The following is a 16809-nucleotide window of genomic DNA, read 5'->3' on the forward strand; positions in this document are numbered from 1 at the left end:
TCTTGGTAATTTTGTTCTAGTTGTGTCATATGACATATTTTTCACATCCTTTGTATTTTATGTTTAATACTTCCTTCAAATTAGAATGGGGTTAGATTAGCATGTGAGGAAGCCACAGTATTGAACTCTTCCCAGGCAGTTTCTGGTTTTTGATTTTGCATTTGCTAGGTGAGAAGATAAAATTTCATAGTTTTGAAGTACAGTATGAGAAAAAGTTCATTTAGACTTATAGGTAATAGCTGTATCTTTTTATCCTTAAAGCTGAACACCTTATACACCTAAGTGTATGATAAGCAAAAAATAAAAAATAAAAATAAAAAAACCCCAAAAAACATATCTGTATGACTAAAGACTGCTAGTGGTTGTTTTGATATCATAGTGTTAACTGCATATCAAGTGGAGAGAACCTGTAAGAACCAAGGCTGCTTCTTAAGACCAAGGTAAAACAGTGTCTGCTCCCCTCCTCCTGCTGTCCTCTGAGTGCCAAAAACGTGCTGCAAAACATTTTTCAATCCTCTGGAGAAGGTATTTAGAGTGCTAGGAAAGTTGGGGGGCATTAATTCTTGCAGAAGCAGTACAGTGGTGCCTCGCTAGACAGTTACCCCACATGACAGTTTTTTCGCTAGACATTGACTTTTTGCGATCGCTATAGTGCATAGGTCGGGGAACAGGGGTAAATTACCCCAAATGGGGCAAAAGTGAAAATCCTGGGGGTAATGAGCAGGCTGGTCCTTTGATATTGGGCTGTGGCACCAGGGTGGGTGGCATGACCTTTAGCCTGGTTTGTTCCTTTTTGCACACCACACATAGAATGATTAAAGTGGTAGGGAAACACACACACCCCCCAATTCTGCGTTGTCACAGTTCAAGCACTTTGTGGTCACAGAGTGGATGGGGTTAAGGAAAAGAAAAAATGGGTCCACCTAGTGCATAAGTCTGTTCATCTCACATAAATCTTCATTCATCTTGCATATGTCTGTGCCAAAACCAAGAATTCTCAATCATGACTATAAAACAGGGAGCGCTATCCCAGACTGCTTAAACAAAAATTGAGATATGAAAAAGTACTCATGCATAAATCTGAGACATAATTAAATATTTCCTCTTATAAAATGCTTTTCTAAAAACAGCAATTGTTGGTTACCCATCATGACAGCTGTTTGTGTTGCATTTTAGGAGGTCTCACCTGATTTCATTTCTGGAGTTGTTAGAGTGAGCTCAAGTTTCTCCCGTGAACTATTTACAGTGGTGCCTCGCTTAATGGGCGCCCCGTTTAATGACGAATCCGCATACCGATGAAGATTTTGTGATTGCTTTTGCGATCGCATTGTGACGGGGGTGAGGAGGTGGCTGGGGGAGAGCTGGGGGGCAGGGCAAGGTCCGGGTGTTCCGGCGGCAGAGATGGGGGTGAGGGGTGGCTTGGGGAGAGCCGGGAGGCAGGGCAAGGCCCGGGTGTTCCGGCGGCCCTCCTCCTGAGCCCTTGCTCGCCAGCCGCCCAAGGACGCCCATTGTCTCCCAGGCTGGCTAGCTGGCTGGCGAGTGAGCGCCGGGTGGATGGCCCGCCCCTTCCCACCCCTTCCCACCCCGGGCGACTGTCTCCGAGCCATTGCTCGCCCACTGCCCAAGGACGCCCGGTGTCTCCCGGGCTGGCTGGCTGGCGGTGCTTTGCCATGATCAGTTCCCTGCGTGGGGAACTGATCATGGCAAAGCAATGCTTTTTAAACAGCTGATCGGCGGTTTCAAAACGGCCGTTCGCTGTTTTCTGGATGGATTCTTCGCTTAAGAGGAACCGAAAATGGCTGCCCCTATGGAGGATTTTCACTGAACGGTGAGTTTTTGCCCCATAGGAACGCATTAAACAGGGTTTAATGCGTTCCTACAGGGTTTTTTGTTCCGTTTAGCGATGTTTCCGGATAGCGACGTTAATCCTGGAATGGATTAACGTTCCTATGCGGGGCACCACTGTACATAGATTTGGTAGGTTCTCAGTAGTGCACTTAATCAATGCTTTACACATGTACTTTTAGGATATGTGCCGCATATATGATGGCTAAACAAATAAAAAAACCCACAAATTTCTGCATGCAGCAAGAGTGTTGAAATGATTGTTACTGTTGTGTTGGAATGGGTAGTTGAGGACTGGGGCTTGAATAGTGGACTCACCATTTTTATTGACTTGATTATGAAAGAAAGAATGATCTTCTTAAACAGAACTGTATGGAAAACTTCCAGAATATTCATTGGGCAAGTATACCTTAAACTGTTTTAAAATTTATAATATTTTCAGTCTGTAAACTTGTAGCCTCTTAGCTCAGAGTAAGCCCTGTTGAAAGTCTACATAGGCATGTATGAGATTGTACTGTTAAAGTGCTCTCTTCCATTGAATTGATTTCAGTGTGTGTGTTTCACATTCTGTGGCTGCTGCTCTTATTTTGCTGCATGAAATTGTTACCCCAAATACATCTGAATCTGGTGTGTTCTTTTGGAGGGAATAGGATGGTTGTTCATACTTAGGCAAGTAGAAGAATAAAAGGGAGGGAGAATTGGAGGATGCCCGTGGGTGAAGGAAAAAGTTGTGTCTTATGTTTTTTTTCCTCCAACATTTATGTTTAAGTTGTGTTTATTTTATTCTAAAATAAAATGTCTGTTTAAAAAGCAATGTTTTAAAATATTTTTCACATTATAGTGCTGATAGGAGCTGAACTTTGAAGGCAGTAGTGTAGAAGCAATAAAGAAGGGCGAATCACTTGATTTGTCCATCTAGGTATCCGTGACACAGACCAGGTAAACTCCCTCATCCTGCATCACATCCTGAATGCTCACCCTCTTTATTTACTGGTCTCGTTATAAGGAAGTTAACAATTTGTTTTAGAATTTAATATTTTATGAGTTTACTCAAAGTTTATTTGATGGACACACCTGTCTAAGACTTCCTTGAACGACACATTTTCAGATCCTGAAAGATAAGTTTTAAAATGAAGGAAGTTGTATTACTTTTGTTTGAAGAGCAGCTTCTCTTTGTTTCGAAAACATGACTTGTCCTTTCCCCTACCTGCTGAAACCCATTTCTGCTACCCTAGACTTGAATCTGATGAGTTTCAACCATTTTATTTGAAATCTGGACAGAGGAGATTCTTTTTCTGAGTGTCAGTTCTTGAGGGCAGTCATTTGGGTCAGCATGAGAATTCTCTCGCTATAATTACTGTATTGGTGTGTGCTCAGCACTTTCTCTACCTTAGATAACCACAGTAGCGTTTAGTATGGGGTTGATTTCAAATTCCATATGGAAACTCCCTTAGAATTTGTGGTTCAGGACTTCATAGCCTCTGTGGAAACTGTGGGGCTGTCCCAAATTGTAGCAAGACATATCCTGTTGACCTGTTTGCTTATTTTGAATGGGATTATAATGTTCTGGTGGAGATTAATATTTGTTTTCTTTGTCAGGGACAGATCAGGATTTGGTTTGGTTTAGGGTAATGGAAACTTCTATCCTTTGCAATGGTATCGAATTTATTAGACTGGTCTTCCCACAATCCAGAGGGATCTAGATGGTTTTATGAATGCTTTGGGAGTGTTTCCCGTGGCCTTATACAGTTAATTTGCCAAAGTGTTGTTCAAATAGTGACTGGGAAATGATCTAGCATCATCTCCGAGGTTGATGGAATCAAGCATGTTTCTTGGTTTTCTGGGCTATATAGAAATGGCAGCAAAACTCAGGACATATCCAATCAGACATAGGCTATATTAAGGCCTATATGATGTGGTATTGGTGTTGGCTAAGAAAATCATGCTTTTCTACCACCACCGTTACATCTGAACAGTTATTGGTAGCTCTCTTCCAAGTTATGCAACCTTTGTTAAGTCATGGACAAGAAACAAAAGCAATTTGTGGTGAACATCACTCCTTGGTTGTTGCCTTTTGGCAGGACAGATGTGTTTTAAGGAGGAGATGGCATGTGGAGGGAAATAACAGGTAGTTTTTGCATCTTTTTGGAGATCTTTAGAGGCTTGTCTGGTGAGGATGAAACATAGGTCTTTATTGGGTTAAAATAGATCTTAAGAGAACAATTTGTTCCTTGGGGTTAGTCAGTTTTCTCTCCTAGAGTAGGATTTTCCCAGAGGTATGAGCTCATTTTTATCTTCTAACGACCAGTCACAAAACAAACCATGCTGACATGCAAAATATGAAAGTGAAGGAAAGTATGTATGAGAATGACAAACTGACTTTTTTTTCATCATTTAAGCAAGCACCACTTCTGAATGTAATCTGATCCTTTATTGGCACTTCCAGATTCCAGAACACTCTCTCAAAAGAGGTTAGGCTTACTTGCGCTCTTGCCTTTTTGTTAACAGGCAGAGACATTTAAACAGTTATCTGGTATTTAAGATACGTTGACACTGAAGGAGATTGGAACTGGTTGGGAGCGCTTATATTCCTTTAAAACACATTTCTGTTTTTATTTGAATTTAATATTGTCAACTCGTCTGCCCTTTTTTTGGTAGAAAGATGGGATATAAATCTAATTTATAACTCAGATTAGGCATCCTTCAGTCTTGCAAGACTATGGTAACATGCTCTGCATGGAGGACTTGGAACAGCGTCTAGTGTAGTTGGGAAGGCCAATTCGAGAGCAACAATCCCTTCCTCACTGAAGACAATCTGTCCCCTGTCCAGCTCCCTGATTTTGCTGATTTTGGGTTGCCTCTTTGCCTCGGCCTGCTGGACAAGTGTCTCTTCAAAATGGGAGAGACCATGATGCACCGCCTGCCTCCAGGCTGAACGCTTAGATGTGAAGTTTTCCCATCTGTTGAGTCCATTCCTAAGGCCTTCAGATCCTACTTGCAGGTATCCTTGTATCACAGCTGTGGTCTCCCTCTGGGGCGATTTCCCTGCACTAATTCTCCATACAGTAGACCCTCTACGTATGGAATTAATCCGTATTGGAACAGTGGCTGCAGGTCGAAAAGTCTGTAGGTTGAGTCTCCATTGACCTACAATGCATTGAAAACCGATTAATCCCGTAACCAGCCATTTTTGTTCCATTTTTGTTCCATTTTTGTTCCATTTTGGTTTTTTTGTGGTCTGTAGGTCGATTCTCAGGCTGCAAGTCGAACCTGAATTTTGCGACCAGAGAAGTCTGTAACTCAAAAAGTCTGTAAGTCGAGCCGTCTGTAAGTCGAGGGTCCGCTGTACAAGAGATCTTTTGGAATCCGACCATCAGCTCATGACATGCCCAAGCCAACATAGGCAGTTTGGTTCATGTGGCATATGAGGAGAGTGTGTCCTCATCTGTTTTGCTTGAGCTCTCATTTGTGCTTGGTGCCACTGGAGCAAAGTGTCTTTCTTAATAACCTGATGGAGTTATGCTTGGGAATTAATGTCTTCCAGTGGTTATCTTTCAGGACTGGTTTCAGAAGATGTGGCAGATTCTATTCTGATAACTTGGTAACTTGTATTTGGTTTTGCTCTGGATTCATTCTCCCTTTCCCCCAAGTTGTTTGACACACATGTAAAACTGATGAGAGAGATTGTTGGGGCATTTGAGGTGTATAGTCCAGTATGTGAATGATGTGTGTGTTCCCCTTTCATCCATTATTGTGGAAGCTCTTCTGAATCAGTGTGGGGAGGGACAGCGTTTATATTGAGCTTTTTCTAATCTTTATTCTCCTTTTTTAATTTTTATAAATACTTTTTAATCGTTTCTATTGTTTACATTAAAGAGCTTGTTTCCTGGTGGTGGATGGAGCTAAAGAGAGCAAAGCATTGGAGTTTCCCCGGGGGGAGTTTACCAGCAACACAATGTCAGAAGAGGACCGAGAATATTACTAGGAAAATTCAAGGCCATACAAGAATCACGCCATAATACTGTGAGTTATTTAGAAGCTATTTAGAAGTTAAATGTTGGGGATTGCCTGAGTTGCCTGATAAGGAGATATCACAGAAGGCAAGGCTTGCAAAATAAACTACACTAGAGCAGAAGACTCTAACTCTCTTGGTTGCAGGCGTGACCCAGCAGCACTTATAAGCATTACAAATGGTCATTACAAGAGCCCAGAAGACTCGTGCTTGGGTCTAACATTGTTCCCAGAAGTAAAAGTCAAAGGGCAATAGTAGACTTCCTCCTGCCTTTAACCTCCATTAGGCATCATGACTTCTCCAATTCCACTGGGCAAAAGCTTCCAAGGGAATTTGTCTCAAATACCCCATCTACTTTGGACAATCAAGATTTGAATATGATCATCAGAGACTCCCAAAGAAATGATGTTGTTGAAGACTTTTCTGATTACTTGGTTGGCAATTGGTCAGTGGACCCAGGATTACATGAAGAGTCATCAATTCTATCAATGGATTTGCCTGATAAAAATCCAAGTTTACCAAGTACCAATTTAAAGAATAAATCTATGGAAGAATCAATAGACAAATCCCACGGACCTGATAATGAAGACATAAAATTATTTGTACAGTCCTCTGTTACATGACGAGTGCTTCCTATCTGCAAAATCAAGTCAAAACATCTTCAATAAACTACATGCTCTACATCAAGAAATATCCGACCTGAAAGCAACACTCCAACACATAGCCACCTTGATAAAAACAGGGATTTTGACAGCAGCACCTCCCAGAACATTTCCTAACCCAGTCCAAAGCTTCCACCAAGCAGGAAATGAGAATGACACATTAGAAACAAATAAGAACAATCCCTTCCTAATTCCAAAAGAACAACATGGTGTACAGCAGTTGGATGACATAGAGCTGGCCATTAACTCTGGAAAGGCTTCAGAAAATTTCATAGTAATTGATGAATGGCAAGATACTACCTCAGACACAAATGGCTCACAGTCTTCATTTATAGCTCCTACAGATAGGAACAACATATTGCTGGATAATCCCTATTAACAACGGCTTGCAGAAGTAGACTCTGGAACAGAGAAACCACAGCCTACAGCTCCATCATCCAACACTGTGAGTCATATTACCATATACAATTGGCCTTTAAGAAGGTCAAACAATACTGTACATGGAAAACTAACATTGATGTAACACAAGGATATTTTGGACATTTTGGGTAAATACTGGGATCCCTCAATGTATATGCATTGCTCATGTATGTATCCTATAAAGTCTGAAATTTTGAGGGGGAGGGTGCATCTATCGTTCAAAGATAACTGACATGCCTATCATTTTTGGAGCTTAATTTATAAGTTTGAAGATATATCAGTATCATTCAAATAGGGAACACATATAACATACCGTAGGCCTAACTTCGTCAACTGTAAAACAAAACATACAAAGACCATTCAAAACAAGCAGACAGCCTTACGTTGTGAATCACAGAGGTACTTTTGATGGGAGGGTAATGGCTGATGAATTTGGACACAATGTAATTTTTAAAAGGACTCCAATACCCCATTGAAACTCAGGTAGAACTGTTGAGCTATCTTCTAATTAAGAGTACTCCAGGTGAAGGGGAAATGCTCCCAGCTATGCTGGTGATGCACCCCCTGTTCCTAAATTAAATTACAGAGGGGAAAAGTGTGCCCCCTTTTGTATCTGCCCCTAATAACATCTTGATTAATCATCCCTGTAGTTTCATAAACAAATGTAACAACCAGAGAACACAAATAAGAGAAGCTCCAAGGATGGGTGTCACCCAAATGCTGTAAGTAACAAGTCTCCCAGTAGAAACAGATTTATCAAACCTCTAAGGGGAAGAGCCACCTACCCAGTCACTTCAGAACTTCCAGTAGGTCTATCTCTGAATGGTACTTGGACAACAGATATGCCTCTCCAGCAGCCCTTTCCCAAGAATGACTAATGTCAGATAAGATACAAAGTCAGCCTCTGAACATTCTTAGAACATTCCAGGATAGAAGAATAAACTGGTTGACTCAGATTTCATACAGTACCTTAAGTCATTTGACATAATTTGCCTGCAAGAGATTTGGCTTCTAAAGAAAGACACTTTATGTTTACAGGGATATAGGACATGGGAATCCCCAGCTCAAAAAAATTCAGCTTCATGCTGAGGAAGTGGGGGCCTGGGTATTTCAATCTCCTCCACTACTGGCTTGAAGGGAACAGAGGTAGCTGAATTTAACTCTAGCCATTGGCAAGTTTTGATAACACATGGCTGCAAACCAGGTCCTTTGATCTGTGTCAACCTCTATCTCCCACCGAGAACAATTGGTCCTGCTACAGAGGCTTGGGCTAAACTGGAGGACTTTCTTGGTACCTTATTTTCTGAGTATCCCAACCATATTTTTATAATCTGTGGTGACTTTAATGCTGGAATGGGAAACAGATTTTGTATGATGGAAAAAGCCCTTGGCTTGGAGCTTGGAGAGGATAAAAACACCTCCCGAACTTCCAAGACAAGGTAATCAACAAGTATGGCAAATTCCTTTTTCAATTGATTTACAAATTCCACCTGGCGTGCTTAAATGGATCTCACCTGGATATCTCAAATGGCTATCACACTTTTCTAACAGATAACGGTGCTAGTGTAGTAGATTATGTTACAGGATCTGCTGTTCTCCCCTATGTATACTCTCTAGCAATTCATGACAGGAAGTGACCATCTTGCACTTAGAGTGTCCTTAAGATTCCAACAAATCCAAACAGGGGCATTAACAAACCATAAAATGCTGGGACATGTTCTAGGTCACAAAAGGCTTAAATGGGCTATTAAAACTGATGACAGTATAAGGCAGATGCTGGGCACCGATAAACTCCAAGAGCTATGACAACACGCTCTTGTGGGGACCTAGAACATTTGCAGGGTTTACCAGGATATAATTCTTGAACTTGGATCACACTTAACCATTACACACTCAGAAAGAATGTCAGAAACTCAATGGTCCTGGTTCGATAGGGAATGTAAGATCAAGAAAAAAGAGCTGAGCAGAGCAACAAGACAGGTGAAACATATCGGTACTGATGAAGCTACGGCTTTCCTGCAACATCTACGGAGAGAATAAAAATCTTTCCTTAGAGGAAAAAAAGAAGGCTTTCTATTCTGATAACTGAAAGTCTTTGGGCCAGGCCCTCATCGAGGGTAATGAGCCCAAATTCTGGATGCAGTTAGAAAGAGTCTTCTCACTGAAAGCCTTTGTAACTGCCAACTCCATCATGCCAGAGGTATGGGTCTCTCACTTCAATCGTATTTTGGGGGGGCAATATTCATACAAATATTACACATTATTCTCTCTAATTCCCCTGAATGGCTACCTGTAGTCCCCAGAAAAACTGGGAACTTGATTCTAATTCTTAGGAATGGCAAGGCTTCCGGTAGAGACATGATCCTCGCTGAGGTTTTTGCTGTTGAGTGGTGGTCTCCTATTGTAGCCAACCTATTCACCTATATTAACAGCACAGGCAACCTTCCCACAGGTTGGCAAGCAAACATTGTTGTGTCCATTTTTAAAAAAGGCGATCCTCTAGATCCTTGTAACTTCAGACCTATCAGTCTCCTCAATGTGGCTTCTAAGCCAGATACCTCTTGAATAGGCTTTTAGACTGGGACAGCAAGCATTCTGTCATTTTTGAGGAACAGGCAGGCTTCAGAAAAGGCAGAAGTACAATAGATCAAGCCTTTGTTTTACATCATGTAATCAGTAAATTTACTAAACCTCAAAACAAATATCTTTATGCTGCCTCTGCGGATTTTTTATCAGCCTTTGATCTGATAGATAGAGAACGCCTATGGTGTGAATTGGGAAAAACGTATCAGTAAGAGACTCCTGTGGCTTATACAGCAACTACATAAAGAAAACGTGATGCAAGTGAGTGTAGGCTTACAGGGGGCTCTATCACAACAGGTTTGCATTAGTCGATGGGTGAAACAAGGCTGTACTTTAGCACCTTTTCCCTTTAACTTTTATACAAACAGCTTGATCCCTCAAATGCCTTCCCCCTTATTCTTCCTTCCAACCATTGGCTGTAGGAAGATCTCAGTACTGCTTTATGCTGATGACCTGGTTTTTCTATCTCTGAAAAAAATTGGTCTTTGTTGTTTAGTCGTTAAGTCATGTCCGACTCTTTGTCACCCCATGGACCAGAGCACGCTAGGCCCTCCTGTCTTCCACTGCCTCCCGGAGTTAGGTCAAATTCATGTTGGTAGCTTCGGTGACACTGTCCAACCATCTCATCCTCTGTCGTCCCCTTCTCCTCCTGCCTTCACACTTTCCCAACGTCAGGGTCTTTTCCAGGGAGTCTTCTCTTCTCATGAGATGGCCAAAGTATTGGAGCCTCAGCGTCAGGATCTGTCCTTTCAAGGCTTTCTTATCCTGTGATATGGAGCCTTTTGTCAGTAATTTCTGTCAGTAATCAATTTCAGCTGATTTCTGGTTTGTCTATAAGGTCTAAGCTGTGATGTCTTGGCTAACTTTATTTAACTTAGATTTCCAGCTGCCCGTGCCCGAACAGTTCAGCCATGAATGTCTGACCCTATTTTTTTTGCAATGAAGGCGGAGGCAAATAATTTTTTCAAAAACTGATCCTAATATTTTTAGAAATATTCTACAACCAAATGAGCTTCAGTTTTCTGAAGAAATTATTCATACCTTTATGTCGTGATTTTTTGCTTGGCTCATTAAACATGCTGGTATTCTGGGCTAACTGATATATTTCCTGATCTATAATAGGATTCTGTCTGATCTTATTTTGTTGTGGCTTTAAACTAGGTTGAGGAAATATACGGCTCTCTAGTTATAGTTGGACTTCAACTCCTTTGTGCCCTCATCATGGACTATATTGGCTGGTGTGATAGGAGTTGCAGTCCAACAACAACTGGAGGGCCATTTAGTTGGAGTGCAATTCCTGTCATCACTAGGCGGCATCTTTGTAGTGATCTTAATACATATTTACCTAATTCTTATGAAGGAATGTCTTATTAACTAACAAAAACAACTGCACAAGTTGGGTCATTTAAGTTTATAGTTTTATGTCTGAAGGCTTTCTGAAATAAACTTGCAGCTTTCCCCCCTCTGTGAATACCTAACTTGCAGGAGACTGATGTAGCTATAATTTCAGAAACTAAAACTTCTATACGTTTTATGTTTGTCTATAGTTTCAATACTTCTGTTTTCTCTATATAGTATGCATTTATTTGAGTACAGCCATTTATGTGCGTAGTGCTTTATGATCAAGAGGTATGGCAGATTGCTCCTGCAGGGCTCTTACAGTCTAAAATGCATCCAAAGAAGCAGTAGAGGAAGGAGGAAATTGAGGCAAAAGAACATGTGATGATTTCAGTTGTTATTTTGGCTTACTTAGGAAAATGTATAAAGGAGAGGCGGGGAGTGATCAAAAAGGTTCCTAAAATGTGAGTTACAAAATTGCATATTGAGCCATGCAAAAAGGTTTTTTTGTACATGATCACAAAAAGACCCTTGTGACTCCCAGTGAAGCAAATCTAGCATATCATTTGGTTTGTGGATAATAATTCACATCAAATTATTAATAGGAATCAGTGATTTGTATAAATAAGAGTGAACGCTTGTTTAAGTTAGAGGAAATGATAGAAGGATTTAATGTGTTTCTGAAATCACTGCCTTTTTTTTTCACATTTGCGCTACTGCTCTACTAGCAGGAAACCAGAGCTCTTATACTGATTTCCTGTAATTGAGCTACTCTAGACAAATTTCCACTAGGTATTGTACAATAGATATAGTGTTGAATTATTGTGTGTATTTCAAGACTAACTTTCTTTGATTTCCTCACTCCTAAACTGCATTTTGTTTGTACAAAGGATGTCAGAGATGAATAGGTTGTATGTTAAAACGCTCTTCACAGCGTCTGGTAACAAGGGAGAACTTCTTAAAAGTATGCTTCATAGAGAACACTGAAATTTTTCATTTTGCTAGAAAGTTAATTTGACCACATTTAAAGAAGTGACAGCAGCTGTAAATATACCTTATTAAAATATTAGTAGAATAAGAATTAAATTTTTCAATGCATTAAACTCCAATGTATTCACGTGGAACTGATTTCTTTTCTAAATTGTTCTGGAAGTAGAGCTCTAGTAATTGTGAAATGAATGTCCTTTGTAGTGGTTTGAGATGTGGTTGGCAGTAAATGTTGAACAGATTGTATATAGAACTAGTATTTGTGGGTGTACTGCTTTTCCAATGTGATACAGGTTGTGCTTTTGTACACTTTAAACATTCTCTTTCTCTTTTTAAATATAGAGGTTTCAATAATGTGTGGGATCTGTGGAGCCATGCTGGCTTGTCAAAATTCGTGCATAGTCAAAGGTTATGAATTCTAGCCTCTATTTGATTGAGTACAGTCCTCGTACAGACAGACAGAAGAATGCTCTGTTCAAGTGGCATAATCAGAACATGTAAGCTGGAAGGAAGTTTTAACACTGGCCTTTACCTGTCACTATCTCCATACAGAGGCAGACAATCTGGAGAGGAAAGCATTTATCTGCTGATATTAAAAATCAAGGCTCCCAATTGTGTGGAGAAGCTCTGCCCTGGACATCTCCATCTAGAGACAGCAACAGGCAAAAGACAGGGCTAGAACTCTCTGCTCTTATATTCAGCATGACCCTTTTCTGAACACCTGTGTGTGACAGACAGGTGGATACGCCTGAGGACACTTACTGGTTACTGAGAGTTAAACTAGCTGTGTTTAACCTTTTCTGATTTTCATCTACAAATCAATTAGGTTATTGGCAATTGAACAAATACAGATTCTTGTGGCTTAAGATTCAGGTAGGCCCTGGCATCATCTTAGGGTTTTTGCTTCTTAAAATTTAATGTTCTGATCCATAGTTTCCATGGACATAGGCTTTGCAGATCAAATAAATCCCTTCAGTTTATATTTTTATTTAATCAGAGAATTTTCAGTAGTAATAGCAGAAAGTAACAAGAATTGCATGAAAGATCTCTAGTTTTTAGAGCCTGAAAACTGATATTTCTTTTGCTTATGTCTCATGTAAAATATAACATTTTGGTTTGCATTACTGGATTGCATGAGCCATGTCAGGCCCAGTTTCTTTAGCTTCTGGTTGAATTCCAGGTTTTATGCCATCTTTACCAGTTCTGGAAGAATTGAAAGTTTGCCTTGCTTGTGACTTGTGTTAATGATCCAACTAAAGTATTCCTTAATTCAGGACACAGATTTGTGTGTGTGTTTGCTTATTATAGAACTGACAATTACAGGTCCAGTGTAAACTTTATCTGATGGGTTATAAGAAGCAGTAATGATAACAATTGTCAGCCATCAAGTCATTTCTGACTGATGGTGACTCTTTTTCAGGGTTTTCTAGGTAGAAAGTACTCAGAAGTGGTTCACCATTCCAATTTGGGGGGGGGGGGTGTTCTGGGATTCTTCAGCTTTCCTAAGGCCACACAGGCTGGCTCTTTTGGGATGCACAGTGGGGAATTGGACCCTCAGCCTCTGGCTGTGCAACCAGATACAGTACCTAACTCACTGCTTAATGTCAGTCTGAGTGCTTCTTAGTCTTTGGCTTTTCATTGATATGAAAAGTCCATGCATGGTAATGGGAGCTAAAAGAGCAGTTGTGAAGGTGACAAGCAGTTGGATGATACTGAGAACACTTATTTGGTACTGTTACCACAGTACCCGAATGCATAGCAAACAAAAATCTGTAATATACTAGTGTCTTAGACTAATGTATTTTTTTCTTCTATGAAGCTAAATGTTACTGATTTTAAACTTTTTGTATGCTGCCTTGGGTCCTCATTGGCCAGGAAGGCAGGATAAAGTCAAATGAATGAATGAATGTCTTCAGCATAAATTTTATTTCGGTTGACTGATTTAACATAAAGACTGAAAATGTAACTTGCTTTACAAAAATATGTGATATAACTCCAGTGTTTGAAAATATGCGAAATGAATAAGAAGTCTTTTCCTCCTGCAAAATATTACTTGACTGTAAATATAGTCACAATTTCTTTTTGAATTAATGTAAAATAAAATTTATTTCAGATGTTTGCAAAGAACCTACTTTCATCCAGAGAGGCTAAACATCAGCTGTTTGTTTATAGCCTGAACTATATCCCTCTGGAAGCCTGTTAGAGGTTTTGTTGGATGCATCAATAGAAATGCAGTCCAAAATCTCTGAATAGCAAATTCTGTTTGCTATTGTTGGAAATAGCACTGACAATCGTCAACACCTTCAGTAGAGTGGACTTATAGTCCAGATAGGCGGGATATAAATTCAATAAATAAATAAATAAATAAATAAATAGATTTTATTTTGGAGATCAGCCTTGTGGATATTGTAATAACTAACCATATCACAGGAAGTCTTTAAATAATTCTTTACAAACTTACAGTGCTGGTTTATTCTCTATAGTATAACAATAAATAATAAAACTAATACAGTACTGTATATGGTTGCACTAAAACTACAATTTTAGTGTTTTGTAGAAAGAGCTACGTTCTGACTTTGGAAGATAAAACTTATTTCTGAACTACAGATATATAGAGAAGTGGGAGAGAAAAGTTCTTGAAATTGAACGTCTAGACAGTGGAGATTCACTTCCTTTCAGGGAGCCAGATTCTTTAAAATGGGTTGGAATTGTTCAGGTGTACTGAAAAAGAGATCAGTCATTATTACTTCAGCAAAATTTTCTGGAGTACTAAACAGCCTGTATACTCTAAAATGTGCTGTTTAAAATCTTCCAGATTTCACGGTGGTGGTTGGATAGAAGATATAACGTGAGTGAAATGTAGATTTCTTGCTGGTTATTTATAAGAGGGATGTGTGTAAAACTATTTCAACAAAGCTCAAATTCATACAAGTCTGGAATTGAAAACCTGGCTGACGGGCTTGGGAATGACACTGTCAGCCTTTCTGTTTTTAAATATAAATTTCACTCATTTTTAACTACTATTAATGCAGTCTCACTGATATTGCATACTAAGTGGATAACCTAGTCATATTTTAGGATGATAAATACTTAAGAATATAATGCTGCATATTTATGTTTGCAGCATATGAAGTGTCAAATAAAACTGCTTGTAGAAGAAATACAGCATACATTAGTTATCTTTTTTGAGTTTTTTATTATATAAAATCCATCTATGTTGATTTAACATCGTGCCACCTGAGTACAGCTTATATTCATTTGTTAAAACAACTGCCATACACATTACGCTCCTAATCCATACAACGTCCTTCTAACCATTGATAGAACAAGTCCCATGTTTGATAATATTTTGTATCTTCTTTTCCTTTGATCTTCAGTGTTAGTCTATCCATTTCAGCACAGTCCAGTATCGTTTTAATTATTTCTTGATTTGTAGGTGTTCCTTCCTTTTTCCAGTACTGTGCATATATAACCCCCATGGCTGTTAAAATATGCAATATTAAATATACATTTTGTTTTTCAGCATTTTCTGGTATTATACCTAACAGAAAGAGCTCTGGTCTAAAGTCTACATGCTTTTTAATTATTTTAACAAGCCATATATGTATTTTGTTACAAAAGTTTTTTGCTTTATCACAAGTCCACCAGAGGTGATAATAGGTTCCAGTACATTAGTTATCTTTTATTTTACTTTCTTGTTCATTCCAAGTTTATTTTAAATTCTAAGCTAGAGCAAGCACTACTAAATATACTGCAGATTTGTTCTGCCATTTCAGGAAGAACAATATGTATAAGGAACACTGACAGAGCTAGCAACCCCATTTAAAGACAGTGATGCTAAATGTGTGTATGGTGAAAAAAAAGGTCCATAAACACCAGTGTGTTCATTTGTTCCAAATAAAATTATTTTTGGATTAAGATGCAGGATATCTAAAGATAGGCATGTAGAAGGATTTTTACATGCTATTCATAATTTGATTTATCTCTGTGAAAGTGATGTCACATTAAAAACTCTGCTCTTTATCCATAATGCCACTGATGCATATTTATTGTTTAAAAATAATTATAAGTAAAGAAAAACACAAATGCCAAAGATAATTCACTTGTAAAATATTTTATGTATTTTGAAAAGAATTGTGTTCATGTTTGGTGATACATAAGTGACTTGATGACAGTTTGCATCTTGGATTGTGAGATGCACAATTAGTAAATGTATGTTTATGTTTTCAGGCTGTGAAGCTTTTAGGAAGATTGTTGCTGAAATGATAAAAAGTGTGATCATATATGCATTTCTTAAGTGAAATAAAGCTTGAGATATTAAAAACACACTCATGAATTTACTGGTTAACAAGCAATTAGTTCTGCTATCTCTGTTCTTTAGTCTTATGTCAAATTTTAAATATTCCAGTATAAGGTTATATAGTCAGAAATACTTTTGTGTGTTCTACCAGAGAAAAACTCATATGTTAAAAAAATCACTGTTGATAGATCTTGATTACTTTTGCGGGAATTTTCACCTGCAGGACCATCCTGCTGGAGAAAGCAATTGGGGGGGGGGAGGGAGGAAGAATGGTTTTCACTGTTTTTTCCTACCTTCTTTTGCTCCCCCATAAAAGTTGCTGCATAGGAACTTTAAGAATAGCATAAGAGGTGGCATTGGGTGCTACAGGGGAAAAGGGGGATCAGGGGAAAGTGTTGCCCTTTTCCTGCAGACAGTGGAAGCCTCAACTGAATCTTGGTTCTTTCCATAAATGGAAGAAGCTCTTCTGTTTGCGAAGGGCTGCTCCAGATCCAATCCTATACTTACTGCTCTAATTTTTTAACTAATCAGGGAAGGGCAAAGTTGTTAGTCATCTTATCTGCTGATGGTAAAACTAAGAACTAAAGTAAAATACATGGCTTGTGGAAAAGTCTGAAGAGAAATGCATCCTCAAATTTACACACATACAAAATTTAAAACAT

General features: G+C 39.1%; 1 protein-coding gene across 2 annotated transcripts in view; it reads left to right on the plus strand.

Annotated features, from left to right (window-relative positions):
* GMDS (GDP-mannose 4,6-dehydratase) overlaps window positions 1-16809 on the plus strand; it is a 393997-nt gene that overhangs the window by 12922 nt on the left and 364266 nt on the right. Inside the window, exon 2 of one of the 2 annotated variants that reach the window (XM_078393409.1) lies at window positions 5722-5868. The exons of the other annotated variant lie outside the window; for it this stretch is intronic. The gene's annotated coding sequence lies outside the window, so the exon portion shown is untranslated. The remainder of the gene's footprint in view (window positions 1-5721; window positions 5869-16809) is intronic. 2 annotated transcript variants of the gene reach the window in all.

This window comes from Pogona vitticeps, chromosome 4 (genome assembly GCF_051106095.1).
Source record: "Pogona vitticeps strain Pit_001003342236 chromosome 4, PviZW2.1, whole genome shotgun sequence".
Lineage (NCBI taxonomy): Eukaryota > Metazoa > Chordata > Lepidosauria > Squamata > Agamidae > Pogona > Pogona vitticeps.